The 17,489-nt window shown below is 38.3% G+C and overlaps 1 protein-coding gene across 5 annotated transcripts in view; it reads left to right on the forward strand.

The window, feature by feature from the left end:
- Positions 1-17,489, forward strand: part of Nhe3 (Na[+]/H[+] hydrogen exchanger 3) — a 205,988-nt gene that overhangs the window by 19,096 nt on the left and 169,403 nt on the right. The gene's annotated exons all lie outside the window — the stretch shown is intronic.

Below are 17,489 nucleotides of genomic sequence, written 5' to 3' on the forward strand. Positions count from 1 at the left end.
TTTTATTTCTTTCTTTCACAAACTTACTTGAGTATGTGTTTCGATCCTCTTTATTAAATAAAAATTTTTCGCTTCCCTCTATGATTTCTGCCCCCTCCTCCTTTTCCTATTATTATTGGAACGAAGGGGTCTGTGTCAAATATAAAAGTAGGAGGGGAGAAAATAGAAGAAGTTAATAGTTTTCGATATCTGGGTAGTATTCTTAGTAATAACATGAAGTGCGAACGTGAAATAAAAGCAAGGATAGGAATGGCGAAAGAAGCCTTTAAAAGAAAGAAAAGTCTGTTTTGTGGGACCTTGAACAAAGAGTTGAGAAAAAGACTCATAAAATGCTTCGTGTGGAGTGTTGTACTGTATGGGGCGGAAACGTGGATATTACGTAAAGGTGATGAAAATCGACTGGAAGCCTTAGAAATGTGGGTGTGGAGAAGAATGGTAAGAATTAGTTGGGTCGAGCGGAAAACGAATGAGAGTGTGTTAGGAATGGTGGGTGAGAAAAGAACACTTTTAGATATTATTAGGAAGAGGAAGAGAAACTGGTTGGGACATTGCCTAAGAAGAGATTGTATCATGAGGTACGTTCTAGAGGGTATTGTGTCGGGAAAGAGAGGGAGGGGGCGAAGGAGACTACAATTAATGGATGATATTAAAACAGGAACATCATACGCGAAGACGAAGAAGTTAGCGGAGGACCGTGGAGCATGGAAGCTTCTCAGTTGCGGCAAGAGACCTGCCAATAAAGGCAGAATACTTCTTCTTCTTCTTCTTCTTCTTCTTCTTATTATTATTACTATTATTATTATTATTATTATTATTATTATTATTATTATTATTATTATTAAGTATTCTGCTTTTTAGCAGGTCTCTTGCCTAATAAGTCATTTTTTTTTTTATTTAGGTTTAGGCTTGGGAATGTTTCTTCCACGTTTCTCGATCTTCAGCTTCTTCTTTTAACTCCCAATATTTCTCTTCTGTTCTTCAGATCATCGATCAGTTGTATTCTTTTTCTTCCTATTCCTCTCTTTCCTTCCAGATCATGAGGTGGTCATGTGTCCAGATTGAAATTGTAGTTTTTACTTTGACACAGTCTCATAGGAATGGGATTTTGGATAGTTAACATCAGGGTTGGCTGGTTTAAACCAGGGTGGTTTAAACCAAAAAAAGGAAAAATGCTCGTAAAAGTGTGTGTTCGTAAAATCTTGATGAACACATATTTGTGGGTTATCACGTCTCACTCCCGTATATTATTCCTGTTATATTCAGATCTAAATTCCCCATTCATTACTCAGAGAGATTATACTACAAAAGCAACTCTTTTTTTTTTTTTATACAAGTTTATGAATGTTTCTTTTGTGATTTTTTTATAGTTATCATTGCTATGCAACTGCAATCAGAGAAAAATTCTAAATATTGTTTCGTTTTAATAATGTTTACTATTGATAAAATACATCGAAATGGCGATTTTTGGGGTGGGGTCATACAAACCTCACGAGTGGCATTTATTGAAATCAGAAGTATCTTTGGTATCTACTTATGTATAAATGGTTCAGAGCCAAAGTGAACTCAATAATTCATATCTTATTTACTTTTCTTACTGATATGCAAATTAAGTAGTTGTTCTTTTTAATTTGGACCAATAAAAGTGGTAGTGAATTAACTTGGACTAAATTAGTTCCTCTATTCTCTGCAGTATTTTGAAATTACCCATACGTAATTCTGTATAATGGTTTCACTTGTGCAACTGTTTATATATATATATATATATATATATATATATATATATATATATATATATATATATATTTTGAAATGACTCTTTGACAATTATATTAACAAGTATGTAAAGATCAGTGCAACGTATTTTTATCAAGAGTCCTTCGTGAGAGAGTCGGCAGACGTATCGCATTTGTGGTCAATTAGTCCCGGTTTCGAGTTCAAATGGAGGACAACTTCTCTCGGATGTAATCTGAGAAGCGGTTTGGATTCCACTTCAAGCTTATGTGACCCTTTCCAGCATAACCCGGTTGTTGCATAATTACACCAAGGCGAAACAAACTTATTTCTGTCCATATGTAATATAAATACATGGAGCAAACTTTTTAAACCAAAAAAAGAAAAAAACCTGGTTTAAACCAAATAAACCGGGTTTGAATCAGAAAACCGGGTTTTTGGGTTTTTCAATAAAAAGCATGGTTTTTGCCAACCCTGGTTAACATCCAAAGGACCTAACTAGAATATGGATATCCGAGGAAGTTCGTACTTCGTCTTGTATATAAAATATTAAAAAGTTGCTTAATGCTCTCCGCTTAGCATTGTCGTGAGGTTCTGCACTCCATCTACAGAGCTGGGATTCAAGAGGTTAATAAATACTTTATATTATAATACAGTCTTCAACATTAAATTAGTAATATATTTTTATTCAGTATTTAAAAATAACCAGATATTTTTCACCCATCCGATACTGGTTTTTGCGTCCAAACCTTCTGCTCACCGCGTACTGTAGCTTAAAATCGTATCTAGCCAAAAACTCTAATTCTTTATATTTATCCACCAACATTCCAAAACTTCATATCATATATTTTATTCAGTTATTAAAGGACTTCCTCATACATGACAATCCTGTGAGTGGCGACATCTATTATTGTCAAGTAGGGAACTGAGGCGCACGCAACGACTGTTAATTACTAGGAATTAACATCATCCCGTCCCTTGCTTTTCTGCAACCAGCGTTACAGGTCTCGTAAGTAAGGTTGTCTAACACTCCAGGATATTAATGTGATTGACATCATTATTGTCATGTCACTTGCTGCAGCTGAGAAGCTTCCGCGGTCTTCCGCTAACCTCTTCGTCTTCACGTACCATTTTTCCGATTTAATATCAACCATTAATTGTAGTCTCCTCCGCCCCCTCCTTCTCTTTCGTGCCACCACTCCCTGTAGTACGTCCTAGTGGCGTGGTGGCTCAGTGGTAGAGCGTTCACCTCCAGTCCTTGGGGTCCCTGGTTCGATACCAGCTCGCGCCGTGTGGACTTTATGGTGGACAAACCCCGTGCTCGTGGGTTTTCGCTGGTTCTTCCGTTTTCTCCCACTTTCTTCATTCCACCATTTCATTCATTTCTCATCATCACCATCTCCTTTAGCCTAACCGGCATATCCGTGGGACGTAAAACTCAGATTTCATTTTTCATTTTCCTATAGCACGTTCCTCATGATACAGTTCTTTTTTAACCAATGTCCCAATTAGTTTTTTTCCCTTTTCTTAATAATATCTAAAATGGTTCTTTTCTCCCCCACCATTTCTAACACCCTCTCATTCGTTTTCCGCTCGAACCAGTTAATTCTTTCAATTCTTCTCGACACCTACATTTCGTAAGTTTCGGAAGACAAGAAAAAAAAGAAAGAAAGCACCACAGAGTTTTAGTGTTGTGTGTTAACTCAGTTTTAACCCTCTCGCGTTGCTTCAAAATGTATCCTTTAGTTAATTCAATTTCATTAAATAATAATAATAATAAAATTTCTTTGTTGAATGTTTCTAATGGTAATTGTATTCTTGCTAAGCTTTGCTGATGGTGACGTTGCATGTGAATCTACAGAAATAGACTTTTCTCTTACAGAATATTTCGTGTCTGTTCAATTGTTAAGTTATCGTGGTTTTTGACTGGGTTGGTTACCTTATCTCGAGAAAGAAAGGGATCGCCTGTTTCATTTTCGCCATCGCCATACGAGATACAGCATTCCGTTGCTCGAGGGCGTAAAGCACTAACATTAGCCAATGAATGAAGATGCCGCCGCGGGGAATTAGGTACCAAACGAGAAACACCGGAATTGCCGAACGCAAAATTCTCGAGTTTTTTTTTTTTTTTGAGTGGGCGCAATCCGTCTGGTTTTGTGGTCTTCTGGTTCAATGAACCTGGCCAATATATATATATTGTTAGTGATTTGTTTACTACTTATTTTGTGGCTGAATCTTGTTTATGATGCATACCTTAAAATCCTGTATTCACTGTAATGCAGTTGTCATCTTCATTAGATCGTTTAGTTCGAAGGGGCCGCGGTGGCTCAGTGGTAGAGCGTTCACCTCTGGTGCTTGGGGTCCCGGGTTCGATCCCAGCCCCCGCCAAGTTAACTTTGTGGTGGACAAACACCGTGTGCGTGGGTTTCCTCGGGTTTTCCCGTTTCCTCCCACTTTCTTCATTCCACCATTTCATTCATTACTCATCATCACCGTCTCCTTTAGCCTAACCGGCATAATCGTGGGACGTAAAACTCAAAAAGATTTTCGTTTAGCTCGAAAGTACCATATTAAGAATATATTTTGTTTCTTTCTTTTCTCTTTAAATGTTCTGACCGAAAGTAGGTTCTAGCTCATTTACCTAGTAGATTACCAGATTCTTTCCCCTACGCGTCATGAAGTGATATACAAGAGCTGGCAAATAAACTAATTGAAATATTGGTATAAATCGTACCTGGCTTTTATGCACTGTTGCCAACCCATGGGGAAATCCCATTTTGTGTGATATTGTGACATTAATTATTCGGAATTGGATAAAGGGTCTTTTCGTCCAAATTGACAACACATATGGGATTTTTCACTATATGTATAGTCCACACCAATGAAATTCTCTGCGAGCAGGAAATAGACATAACGAATTATCAATAAGCATGTTAGTGTTGTCAACTTTTAGACTGAAGTCTTTTCTCTGTTATGGGCAAATATGCATGCTCGTGAGAAGTGACTTAACTTATATGTGATTCTTAAAAATCAAGTACCAAGAAACAAAATTTGGGCTCCGGTATTTAAAGAATGAAGAAAACAACCATGAACGAATGAAAGAAAATAATGTAAAATAATTTGTATCAAACAGTTTCGAAAGGTTCCACACGAAATGTGTGAAGAATAAAATTTTCCTAGCAGCATTTGACTCACTATGAGGTGATAGTACAAAGATGTGATGGAGTTACTGCATTTTTGATAACATAAGAACATATACCTGTTCTCGATTAAGGAAAATAGTTATTTACAAACTACTTTATAAACGTGGAAAGCCGAAATTTGTTGATAATTAACCCACAAATAATAACAATACAACGTGGGAAAAAATTAGATGCAAAATGGGGATTTCTGCTTCGAAATGGGATTTTATAGCGTTTCAGGTTGGCATCACTAGTTATATTCCCTTCGTGTAATCGTCTCCCATCTCTATCACCTTCTGTGCCCCCTCATAGTGTAGTCGCTAACGCTCTGACGTTTGATGGGAGCGGTCCCGGGTTCGATTCTGGTGGGGACACTCGGTCGGATCTTTTTCAGGCCAACATCCTGAGTGAAGCTTTTCTGGATTTTCCTCATCCACACCACGGAAATGCCGGGATGGCATCTAACTTCCATCCTTCTCTTTCCCCGGATAGTGTGCTCGCCGAGGGACGTCATCCCTCCTATGTGACGGGCTAAATGGCTATAATTGCCGAAAGCCCAGAAATCCAAATCCTAAATAGCCTATATCACGTTGTGCCGCACGTGTGGAAGGCATCGTATCGCGTCAGCATGTCAATCTTTATCAATGTCCCACAGAGACCGCCGTATGGCACGGCGACACTTCGTCCCCTCACATTGCCTTATCAGCTACGAAACTATTTTGAAAAGCTGAGACGCAACCCTCTGATATGAGAACAGTATTCCCCACTACTTTTTATCAAAGCTATGTACACGTGTCGAACTGGGATTTCAAGCTGAAATGCGTGAATAAGTTAAAAATTAGAGTTAAAGATGCCACATATGCCAAAAACTGCGAAATTACGGATTCAGTATACAGGTAGTTGCTTATAGATGCCAATTAATATTCCTGCGATAGTAAGCATTCTGGGGCCGCGGTGGCTTAGAGAAAGACCGCCTTATGCAGAGTCGTTTTGACATATGATTGGCGTCATATTAAAGGCCTAACTACTGCAGGAAACCTATATTAGTCGAAGTCTTTAGTATGGCACTAATCACGCGTCAGAATGACTCTGCATAAGGCCCAGAATGTTTATCTTTAGTGCGTGGAGTTCCTAGTTCGATCTCGGCACGCACCAAGTGGACTTCGTAGAGGAAAAACACTATGCGTGAGATTTCTCGTGGTTGTCCCGTCTTCTCCCAGTTTCTTCATTCCACCCGTTCATTCATTTCTCATGGATCGCAGTGTCCTTTAGCCTAGCCGGTATAATCGTGGGACGTAAAACTTAAAGATTTCATTTCTTTTTTTGTTTCCCTTCCTTTATATTGTGCTCGACGAGAGATATCATCCCTCATGTGTCACAGGCTTCAGAGGCCTCATCACGCCGAAATTAAAATACCGCCAATTTTACAGTAATTGTTTGATATCTTCAAATAGATAAAAGATCATCGAAATGTGGAACAAGAGTGCGCTAGACAATATTGTTTTACATGAGATACCGTTATCACAACTCACTTATCTGCTTTCGATTTCCAGCCATTTAGAAAATCGGCATTTATTTTCGCGTTTCTAAATGATTGACTGTAAATGTAAAGTTACTAGGTGACTCGTGTTAACAGAACCTCATGCAAAATAATAATGTCTAGCGCGCTCTTGATCCACATTTCGATTATCTTGTTATCTACTTGAAAATATCACATAATTACTGTAAAATTAGCGATATTTTATTTTCGACGTGATGAGGCCTCTTAAGCCCATATACGCTGGTAATATTAAAAAAAAATATGTATTAATAAGTAAGTAAAACACATTTTACTACTGGTTATATCTCTCCGTTATAACTCCTTCATGTTTCTAATTAGTAATTATAGTACTCGCGCCGAGTCGTGAAGCTTGGGCTCTAAACCAATCATATAAATATTTTGCTTGAGCTCCAACACATCGGAAAACTTCGGTCCCCAAGTGTGCGCTCGGGAAGCAGCTCCACGAATTGTACCGATGTTTTCCGATGTGTTGGCGTTCAAGCAAAATATTTCTATGATTGGTTTAGAGCCCAAGCTTCACGACTCGGCGCGAGTACTATAGCAGAGTTGAGTATCACAGACTATTTACTGATACAGTGTAAATGTGATTGATTGTAAGGCACAATGGATAGTTATTGCTGTCAGCTTTTACTTTACAAGACATTGATTAGATACTCTATGATCCTTTGGTTTAATGGCTTGTTTTCAACGCCTTCTGAAAATTCTCTCTGTTTTTGTTGTTCAATGCTGTTCATGCATTGTTCTTGCATTCTGGTTGTTTCACTTGGTTACTCATTCGATGAATGAACGGAGAAAGGAGAAAGTGCTGCTGTCTGTCATTCTGCTCTTCTTTTTTTAAAAAATAACTATATCTACTACTCCAGTTTTTATGTTGTAACATTTAACCACTATTTTGTATGTTCTCAGAAGAATGAATGCGGCCTGATGCCACTGTTATGTCTCAATGCAAAGACCGTTCACCTGGCTGCAGTCCGAGAGGCAGCAGGTGGTTTCAAACGAAGAGGATGCGGAAAGATGCGGTTTCGCTAGCGTCTTTGACCAGCAGAGAACTTTGAACTTCCGTTGTATCAAGCCTTATGATGTAGCGCGTAGGTGAAGGGTGTAAAAGGGGAAAAAAATCCCATCTCACCGAGAGTCGAACCCTGACTGTTCAGTTGGCCTTTACAGCAGCTCTATATTGAATGGGAGGACAACCGATGGCAGTGGCGTGTGGTGGTTCTGAAGCCTACTGAAGCGCTCTAATTGTCAGTGTATGCAGGGTGGACCATTTACCTTGATATGCCCCTATAAGTTTTTAAACCACTGGGTAGAAAACGCTGAAATTTTATAACATGTGAACGTCGGCAGGGGAACATTGTTTGAGATGATATAAATATTATAAAGTTAACAGTGTTGCCAACCGAATATCAGAGGCGGATCTAGTCCAGGGCCGGGGGGCCTAGGCTCACCCAGTTTTATGAATGACAAAACTAACTGAAGGTATTATTTATATATTTTTAAAATCTTATAATAAACTCATGATATACCTACTATCACAGTCTGGGTTCTGGTTGCCATCTCCATAGTTTTTATCTTCTGGATTCGCCTCTGCCGAACATAAAGTTCTACTTTCTCAAATGCAATTATGTCAGATTATTATGCATTTCAAATCAACATATCAAATGAAAACTTACAAACAGCACACTTGTCATGCAGTGTTGCAAACTAAGGATACTCTAGTATCATAAACATAGAAAAACAACAAAATATTGGAGGGTTCTACAACAATTGTAACCGATGTGAGTCGGGCCATTTCCAAAGTACGTTAATGTAGAATACTACGATCATCGTTTGAGTTTTTCTTTCAATTTCGAAAAAAAGTGTTGAAAAAAGTATCACATCCAATTACGAAGATAGTTTCTAATAGGCATAAAGATCATAATGCCATTTTATAGCAGTTTAGTATCTCCCACCATTCCGGAGATATTTTGAAAAAGGATGAAGTTCGATATAGTGCTTAACATGGCTTATTTGTGGCTTATTAACTTCTTAAAACAATTTTTGATTTACTTTGGTTCTATAACATTACAACAATACTTTTTTTGTAGGTTAAATTACAAAAGGTTCTTCGAATTACATAATTTTAAACAGTGTTGCAAGCTTTAAATGCTTTTAGCATATCTGCACAAAATTTTCAGACATCAAATTGCTCTGAATGACATTGCAATCGTCATGTCTATGAATGCATTTGGAGTCCTTGTCTCAACTTTTTTTTTTCGAAATAAAGTTCTTTGTAAAAAATTTAAATTTTCAGTTGCATGTAAGTTTGTTTCTAATTGTTCGAGATACATGATATGATAACTAGTATTCGACATTAAGGTACTTTGCATCTGCATTATCCCGTCCTCCGTGTTGTACAATCCTCCGAAGTACATTTTTTTGAATATTTGTGACGCTTTTACACGCTTTTACAAACATTTTTCGTGGGTTTTGGTTTAAACCAGTTTTTTTTTTTTTTTAACCAGCTGCATTAAATCATGGTTTAAACCACCTTGGTTTAAATCAGCCAACCCTGCTTATAAGGGATATCAACAGGGCCGGATTAAAGGGGGGCTTAGGGGGCTGTAGCCCCGGGCCTCCAGGTGGCCAAGGGTCTCTACTGTGATGAAAAACTCAACTGGCGATCTAGAAAGAATCATAAAGATACACTCATTATAAAATAAAATATGACTAAAAATATGAAACATATTCCCTTAACTTTCATACTACACTTTCACAGAAGAGCATTAGGAAAAGTCTGCAAGGGCCACATATTTTTTCTAGCCCCGGACCTCCATATGGGTTAATCCGGTACTGGATATCAAAGGAGCTAATCTGCGGGACACGTAGTATTGCTAAGGAGAGGAAGAATTTTACCTCAACCATAGTTTTAGCTTTACATGAATCACAGTATAAAAACTATAAATTGATAAAGTGATTTCACGAACAGAATGAACAACATTTATCAACGTTTTTAAGACGTGCAAGTCATTACTAGGGATGGCCTCAAAGTTCCGGTTCTCGGAGATCCGGTTTTCAGAACCGGTTCCGGACCTGGATCCGAAAACCCGGTTCCAGAACCGGGTCTTAGGAATCGGTTCCAGATCTGGATCCGAAAGTCCCCAAAGACCCGTAAAGGAGGCACAAAGTTCACCTTCAAAACACTGCAAAAAGGACCATGCGCTTGTGCCCTCCCCGCCCAGACCCGCTTGTGCCCCCAGAAAAAAATTTGGTCCATCAGTGGGTATTTAGCCAAATGATTTTGCCACTTTGCCTGTTTAGCCAATGAGTTTGCCAGTTACACAGTTTGTTTAGGCAACTGAGACAAGCGGCCGCCGCCTGGTCGTCTGCCTGTCGCTTCCACCATTTCATCTAGCACACTGTTCACAGCCTGCCAGCAGCTCGAGCTTAACGTAGGGATGGCCACAAACTTTTGGTTCCAGCGGAACCGGTTCCGCGAGGAACCGGTTCTTGGAGATTGGTTTTCAGAACCGGTTCCAGACCTGGATCCGAAAACCCGGTTCCACCAGAAACCGGTTCTGGCCATCCCTAGTAATTACAGAATATACTCCAATAACAAATTTGGTTTAAATATTGTTATATCACATACTTTGAGAACCTCTTCTGACGTGCACGGATTTGGTTAGTTTCCAGATTAAATTAAGGAAAGGAAGTCGAAGTATAAATTTTGTACAGTTAGGAACAAAAGTTCTTTCCGTTTGATGTAATTGGTTTCGTAAATTAGGTTCAGAATGAAAGGACAATTTGAGTACACTTTTCATTAAATTGAAAAGATTTTTTTTGTACGTTTCAGCCATACCACCGTTATTCCCAAAATAAAATTTTACCAAATGGAAAGAACTCTTGTCGCTGACTGTACATAAATTTATAAAACGAGACGAGAAAGAATTCTTTGAGATTCGAGACGAGATGGTACTTCAACAAAATCTACGAAGTGAATTAAGAAATCTTTTATTTCTTTTGTTATCTTGTCTCGTGGGCAAGTCTGGGTCACGTTATCCTGGAATGTTATACAACTTTGCTTAAGAGATCTGTAATGTTGGTTGCAGATAGGCAAGAAACACAGTGGAACGATTTACCTAATTATAATATTGTTGCAGAGTTCATCGCAAATATACTGTACAGTATACGTATAGGACAATACACTATACAGTGTTTATCAATTTTAAAAGTATGCAGATGGTATCGTAAATTTTTACAGATATTTTCGAATGTGGCCATCCCTAGTACCAACCCCAGGATGATGGGTTGGCGAAATGAAGCGCGATTTACTTGCTTATTTCAAGCACGCAGTGTTTATTTTTAATTTTTTAAAATACATTGCACCACAGAGCAACTTGTCATACTACGCAATACCGCTCTATGACACTGTCACTCTTCGGAAAGGACAAGTTCTGAATGGAAGCACGGTTTACTACACGACCTGTTATGCCATATTTGTTTTATCCCCAATCCCTGACTGTTCATTCATAAAATAAGGGAATTTATGCCTAGCAACAAAGAGTGATTCATCTGAAAGTTTTCAAGAGAAAATAAAATTAAACACAAGTATAGATTATGTTCGAAAAAACTAATTGCTCACTGGAACACTGCTTCACTTGCTTTTTTTTTCTGAATGTACGCTACTGATCCATCGTCTATGACTTCTGTTTTCTATAAATTTTGTAATTAGTTGTTCGTGCAGTTAAGCTTTCCCCACTACCGTATAATAATGTTTCTGTCACTCTAGGCCAAGCTTAGATGTTGCTTTAGTACAGTAGACCCACGATTATCCCAGCTAATGTTGACCTAACCAACCTTGGATAATCGGGGTTCATACAGTGCAGACTTTCTGTAAAATAAAATGCACTACTGTACATACGTGAAGCAGGGGCGTCATTTGGGGAGGGCCGGTGGATTTTAGAAACATCTGCTTTTTAATAAATTGTATACCAATATACTAATAAACAACGTAGATCTCTACGTGATAAACAGTCTTGTCCCTCCTCCCCTCCCCCCCGACAAAATCTGAAATGATGCCATCGGCATGAGGTACTGTATAATAAATGGGCCAATAGTAATTACCATACAGTACGTTCAGTCATTGTAGCATAAGTTGAAAAGTAAAACAACAAAACAGAATTAAAAGGTTAAAAACTCACAGTACAGATTTTTTTTTTAATGGGGATCTTTTGTCTGCGGTCTTCGTTTGAGGTGGAAATCATTCAACGGAAGAAGGACTTATCAATCTCCAGTTGCAATAACAAATTGATTAGTAATAACCCTTTTTAATAAATAAATAAATAAAGAAAGAAAAGATTTTCGTCATTAAACGTGATAATTTTCTTAAGGGTTTACAAAGCTCCAACTTTTTTTTTTTTTTTTTTTGTTTGTTAAGTTTCGTCTTTTTTACCCCACAGCACGACTAGTTACTGAGGATTGTTATCAATTGCAAACAGTTGTTGTAACCCCCGTTGCCTATCACTTAGCATATTTTAAACATAAGCTTTCTCCTGTCAAGATAATAGCTACTGGTTGAAGAACAAGTGTCCGTAGTTAACTTCGTGCACAGATTTACTAACAAGTTAAGTGAACTTTTATCTTCAATTGGCTTTCATATCTACAAGGGCTGTTCATATATTTCCCTGATAGATGCTATGAAATAAATCATTAGAACGACATACCACTTATGGATGCTTGTCTCCTTCAAAATAATAGTTCCATGCTGCTAGTCCTCTTCAAAATACATAGTATCTTCAGTGGTGCCCCACGCACCCCCTTCCCAATTGTCTATCCATAGGTGTTCTTCCATGAAAAAAAAATGTTTTCGATTAATTTTTACACCCCCTCAAACATATTTATATAGGTTTTTACCCCCCAAATATTTCAATGACGCAGTTTGCGTCATAGCCCCTTTTGTGGGCACCCCTGGTATCTTGCTGCATCTAAGTTACTCAGCGCTTTCAAGGTTGTTGCTATCGCTCGAAGAAATCGTAAAGGGGAATTTGTCGGAGCTCAATCGTCGTGATGTTCCGTAAATGTGATATAGTGTCCCTTTTAAAGTGAATTTAAATATAAGGAACACGAAAAATCCACACGGAGCTAGATCCGGCGAGTATAGACGATGATTACGACAGGGATATTGCTTTTGGGCAAGAAATCGAAACGCATATTGCATGACAGTGCTCCAGTCCACATGGTTGCAATGAAAGACTGTGGATTCGGGGAGATTCAGCAGCCATCCTAGAAAGCACGCTATCCAAGCTTAACCTACAGTGACTGACTGTCCCCAAAGAACTGGCGCAGTTAGACAGTTGAAACTCATACATTATTTGTTGCATATATGGCACTATGCTCGTATGTCATGAACGGCTTATTACCAGTGACTGGTGATTTTAATGTCAGTTCAGAAACTTTTACAAATACCTGCTAAGTAGCACATCTTTTTATGACCCGCCGGAAACAAATTATGCCAGAAGTTAGTCACGCTTAACTCATCAGTATATTCCCCCTACCTTATATTCGTAGAATGTTTGTATCTTATTATGCCTAAGCAAATTCAGTGACTTGTATCGTAGGTCTTGTAAAAACCTTATTATATAACTTACTCCACTATTCTATTGATACGCTTTTATTTTTGTATAAAATGTTTTTGTCATAATATCATTTTCAGATACACTCAACACTTGTGACTTGGTGATTAACTTTATCATCCATAACGGTATGTCTGTCTTTTATAGACTTTTAATTTCTTTGATATACGAGGTATGTTCAAAAAGTATCGAATATTTTTTCCCGCGTAAACAAAGAAGCGCGGGAGACTTCAGTAGATGTGCGCAGTCGTGAATTTTTTCCGCCCGCTGAAAGCGGCAGTTACTGGCAATTGGCCAGTGAGTGAAGACGTACTGACCGGTCTTTTTTTCCTTTTTTTTTTTTTTTTTTTTTTGTAAAATGACAGAAAAACTTAAACATTGATATTGAATCAAATTTTGCCAAAAGCTTGGCGATACCCAAACGGAAACCATTCAATAGGATCGGTATATTCAATTTTGAACGAAAATTAGGGCATGAGTAGAGTATCTGCGAAATTTGATTTAGGCTTTCGTCGCCAAACACAACTTTTGTGTGTGTCGTCAGGCTTCCTACTCACCCGACATTCATCCATGTGGCTTTTGGTTATTTTCCAAGGTGAAAATGCCACGAAAAGGGACCCGATTTGAGTGAAGGAAAGACGTCATGTGGAATGCGACGGCAAGTGTGCTCGCCATTCAAGGTGATCAGAATTTTACTTCCAAAAACGGAACGCACATAAACACTGATAATAGTGATAAGCCACTCCCTATATAACTAATGGAAATTAATTTTTTCCCACAATACAGCGAAAGTGATTCTGCGACACTACCGGCTAGAGTTGTACTAACTGCTTCGTCTGCTACTGGCAGTAGCTAAGCGTATCATTTGGCTAATTCTATCAGACCCACGCGCTCTAAATGATTTGATTTGTTCTTTTAATAGTTCGTGGTAGTCAACTCCCTTGAGTGGCGGCGCTACCAGTCTCCGCAGTTTCAACGGGAAGAGCAGTTCAAACCTTCTATACTATATCATTACTCTATACACACAAATCGGCGAAGGGGAGAGGGGTAAATATCTGACTTCCAGATTGCATTTTGGGGCTCAGCAATGTTTTCAATTTACAAAATACACTAGTAAGAGTGATAACAAAAACGTTTCTAACCTAAGTACTACCCAACAATACCTTTAACTAGTTGAACACTCAATTCCACTTGAACCACAGAACAGTCAATTCTCAATTCAGAAATTCCAGACACGACTGAACCTTCCCAATGAGTGTGGTACGAAAGAGTGTAGAATTTGCATTGACCATTTATATTTTGAATAACAATTACGGGACATTTTTAGACGTCCCGTTTAAAAATCAGAAAAGAACGGGACGACGGTTGAAAAAAAGGGACTGTCCTGGCTAAAACGGGAGGTCTGGTTATTGCACCATTCCAAAGACTGCGTTCCAGAAGTGTTTCCAATAATGGTGGGAGCGCTGGAAAAAGTGTATACATTACCAAGGAGACTACTTTGAAGGGAATTAGTGCTTCAGATTTCCAAATCAATAAATATACGTACCAACCAAAGGTTCGATCACACCCTGTATATGTGGATGGGTTGAAGTGACAGTGGTGTAAATTACTTAAAAAAGAAAGATTAAGATACAGAAGACAAGTCTAGACATGTCAATCTGATGACGGAGAACGTGAGGTAGAGCTCCGTTCAACTATCAATAAATGGCATTAAAACTTCTAGTGATAAAGGAAACAACTGTTTTGTTCTCGATTCTTTTGCATTAAATTCTTGAAAACCAATAAAATATATCTTGAAAAACCTGTCCGTTTAAGTCGCTACGATAAAGTGTGTTATACCACATGCATTTCTGACCAACCAGCTTATTTCGTCCTCGACTTCGTTGTTATTTGTCACCACTACACCCAATGTATTTAAATCTCTCTGTATGTTATTTATTGATTGCTCTGTTTCCGTGAATGTGATCTCTCCTTGTCACCAGGCAGTTCGTCTTATCTGCACTCACGTTCATAGCAATTTCCATAGACGTTGTCACGAACATTGTGTTTGGTTGCACTGACCCAAATTTACACCAGTCAACATAGACAGTTTTACAACCTTCGATTTCTAAATTCTTCATGAAATCTATTTCTTTGTGTGTTGTAGACGTCTTTGCTTCTCAATTTCTGAAGAGCAGTTGGTCTCTGTCTCTGTCTCTGTAAATTGTACAATAGAATTAGTATTTAACGAAAGAAAAGAACTGGCTTATCTAGTGTTGCCCACAGCGAAGTGTCAGAAACGTGACCCGGAAGACCCAGACAGACCTATTATGACCCGGAGATGACGAAGCATCGTTATACATATGGGGAGTATTTGAGAGGCTGCTCCTGTGATTGTAACTCTGTCTTCTCACTAAATACAATTTTCTTTCAGAGTATAAACGCGACAGAATAACAGAAAACATAAGCTACATGTTTATCTTATGAATAATCATCAAAGTTTAATCGATCTGTAAGACTTGTCATTCAGAATATAGAAGATGCTGCACAGTCCAGACAGTTTTATATATATATGTATATCTGTTGAACAGTCACATAAGCGAAAAAGAATAAACGTGAAATACTTAAGACATGCTATCATGACTAAGAAATGTCTGATCGGGAATCAAACAAATTAATGTTCGAGCTCGAAAATTCATCATTCTTTATCAGCTATAAAATTTTGCAGAGATTATATTCGGCTGGCTCCCGGTTACCGGTTCTGTCTGTTTCCGGATCTGAGAAACGAGACCCATACCCAGTGACTCGGACAAAATTCATCACCCATGACGTGTTCAATCCTTGGCCCTCGGATTTCAGCAACCATCCCTCCCCCCGGCCAATAGTCATAACCCATGACGCGTTCCATCCTTAGCAATCGGATTTCAGCAACCATCCCTTCTCCGGCCAATAACCATAACCCATGGCGCGTTCCATCCTTGGCTCTCGGATTTCAGCAACCATACTTCCACGACCAATAGTCATAACCCATGACGTGTTCCATTCTTGACCCTCGGATTCCATCAACACCCCTTCCCCGCACAAAATTTTCTGGAAGAAACCTTGATATCCATTTATTGGTGCTAGTGTATTGTTACACATAATTTGCCGTTTTTGTTAGTTGCTGTTCAAATTAGATTCAGTAAAACATTTAAATTCATGTTAATTTTTACGCAAGAAGTCAGATAACTATTTCCGGGCAACCTTTTAGAACAAATGTGTTGTTTCTGATAGTTTTGCGATTCAGGTTATCAAATTGTCATTCACATAAACTCAAAGTGTCTTTGACTGACTCCATTGTTAACGTTTTGCGTCTTAGGTGCGTGTTGTAATATCGGTTTCATTTACTGTTTAAAGACTGTTTAGACCGTTATATAAGGAATAGTTATTGTGCGCGCGTGAGGAGAGCATTCACATTACTGATAAAAAATAGTTATTTGTTGTATTTTGAAATATTTAGACGGAAAAAGGGAAATTTTTGATGTTCTGAAGGGATTTTATGCTGCTTCGGGTTGGCAACACTGACCGGAGATCAAAAACAAATGTTTTCCTTTTCCGATTTCGAAGTTGTTAATTGTTTATCGTCAAAACAAACACAAGTGTGTTGTAATTGAATTCTCCCTTAGGCCTGCCATCTACTGAGACAAAGGTGCTGCCACCTAAGGAGAAATAGTAGAACTAAGTCTTGCGTTGCATCCACTAATAAATTTCAGCATCTCCAAGGTTAATACGACCCTTAAGGGATACATTTTCATGACATTCATATGGATATCACTGGTACGCAAGGGGTTAAATAATAGCTTACAGTTAGAACGTAGTTGCATCTTGGTTACTTCGAATAACCATGTATGTTTATATCATATATACTTATATGTATTTTTTTTCCTTCTGTAGAAATGTTATTTGTGCTACTGTTGACGAGTTGTGGACTATGTCTGACGTTAGCAACACTTTTGTTTGGTTATTGATGTACACTGAATACATGAGCGTGGAGAACCTTGACCGATGGCGTTGTTTGAAGACTGTTTGGTTATTAGTATTATTAATTTATCCTTGAGTGGGATCAATGACGGTTAGTTTTAAAATGAGAATATTGTTGCTTGTGGAATACATTAGAGCGTGCGTGTCTAGAAACAGTGATTCATTTAGCACTCCTCTGCATAAGTCTTCTTATTTTTCTCTCTCAATTGTAATTTCCGAGTACAGAAGTAGTATAGCCCATAAGAAGTAACTAACGCTTGTAAGAAGTTTAGTTGACCAAAAATCTCCTGTTTGCCCGTTCAGGAGACCAAAAGAATCTGAAGAACTACTTGATGGATCAGCAGGCCAACAATTTTGGCCGGATGTAAAGGATCAAATGTTAAGAATCGATTTCGTTGATTAAGG

The sequence above is a fragment of the Thermobia domestica genome, chromosome 4 (assembly GCF_964235325.1).
Source record: "Thermobia domestica chromosome 4, izTheDome1.hap1.1, whole genome shotgun sequence".
In the NCBI taxonomy this organism is placed as follows: domain Eukaryota; kingdom Metazoa; phylum Arthropoda; class Insecta; order Zygentoma; family Lepismatidae; genus Thermobia; species Thermobia domestica.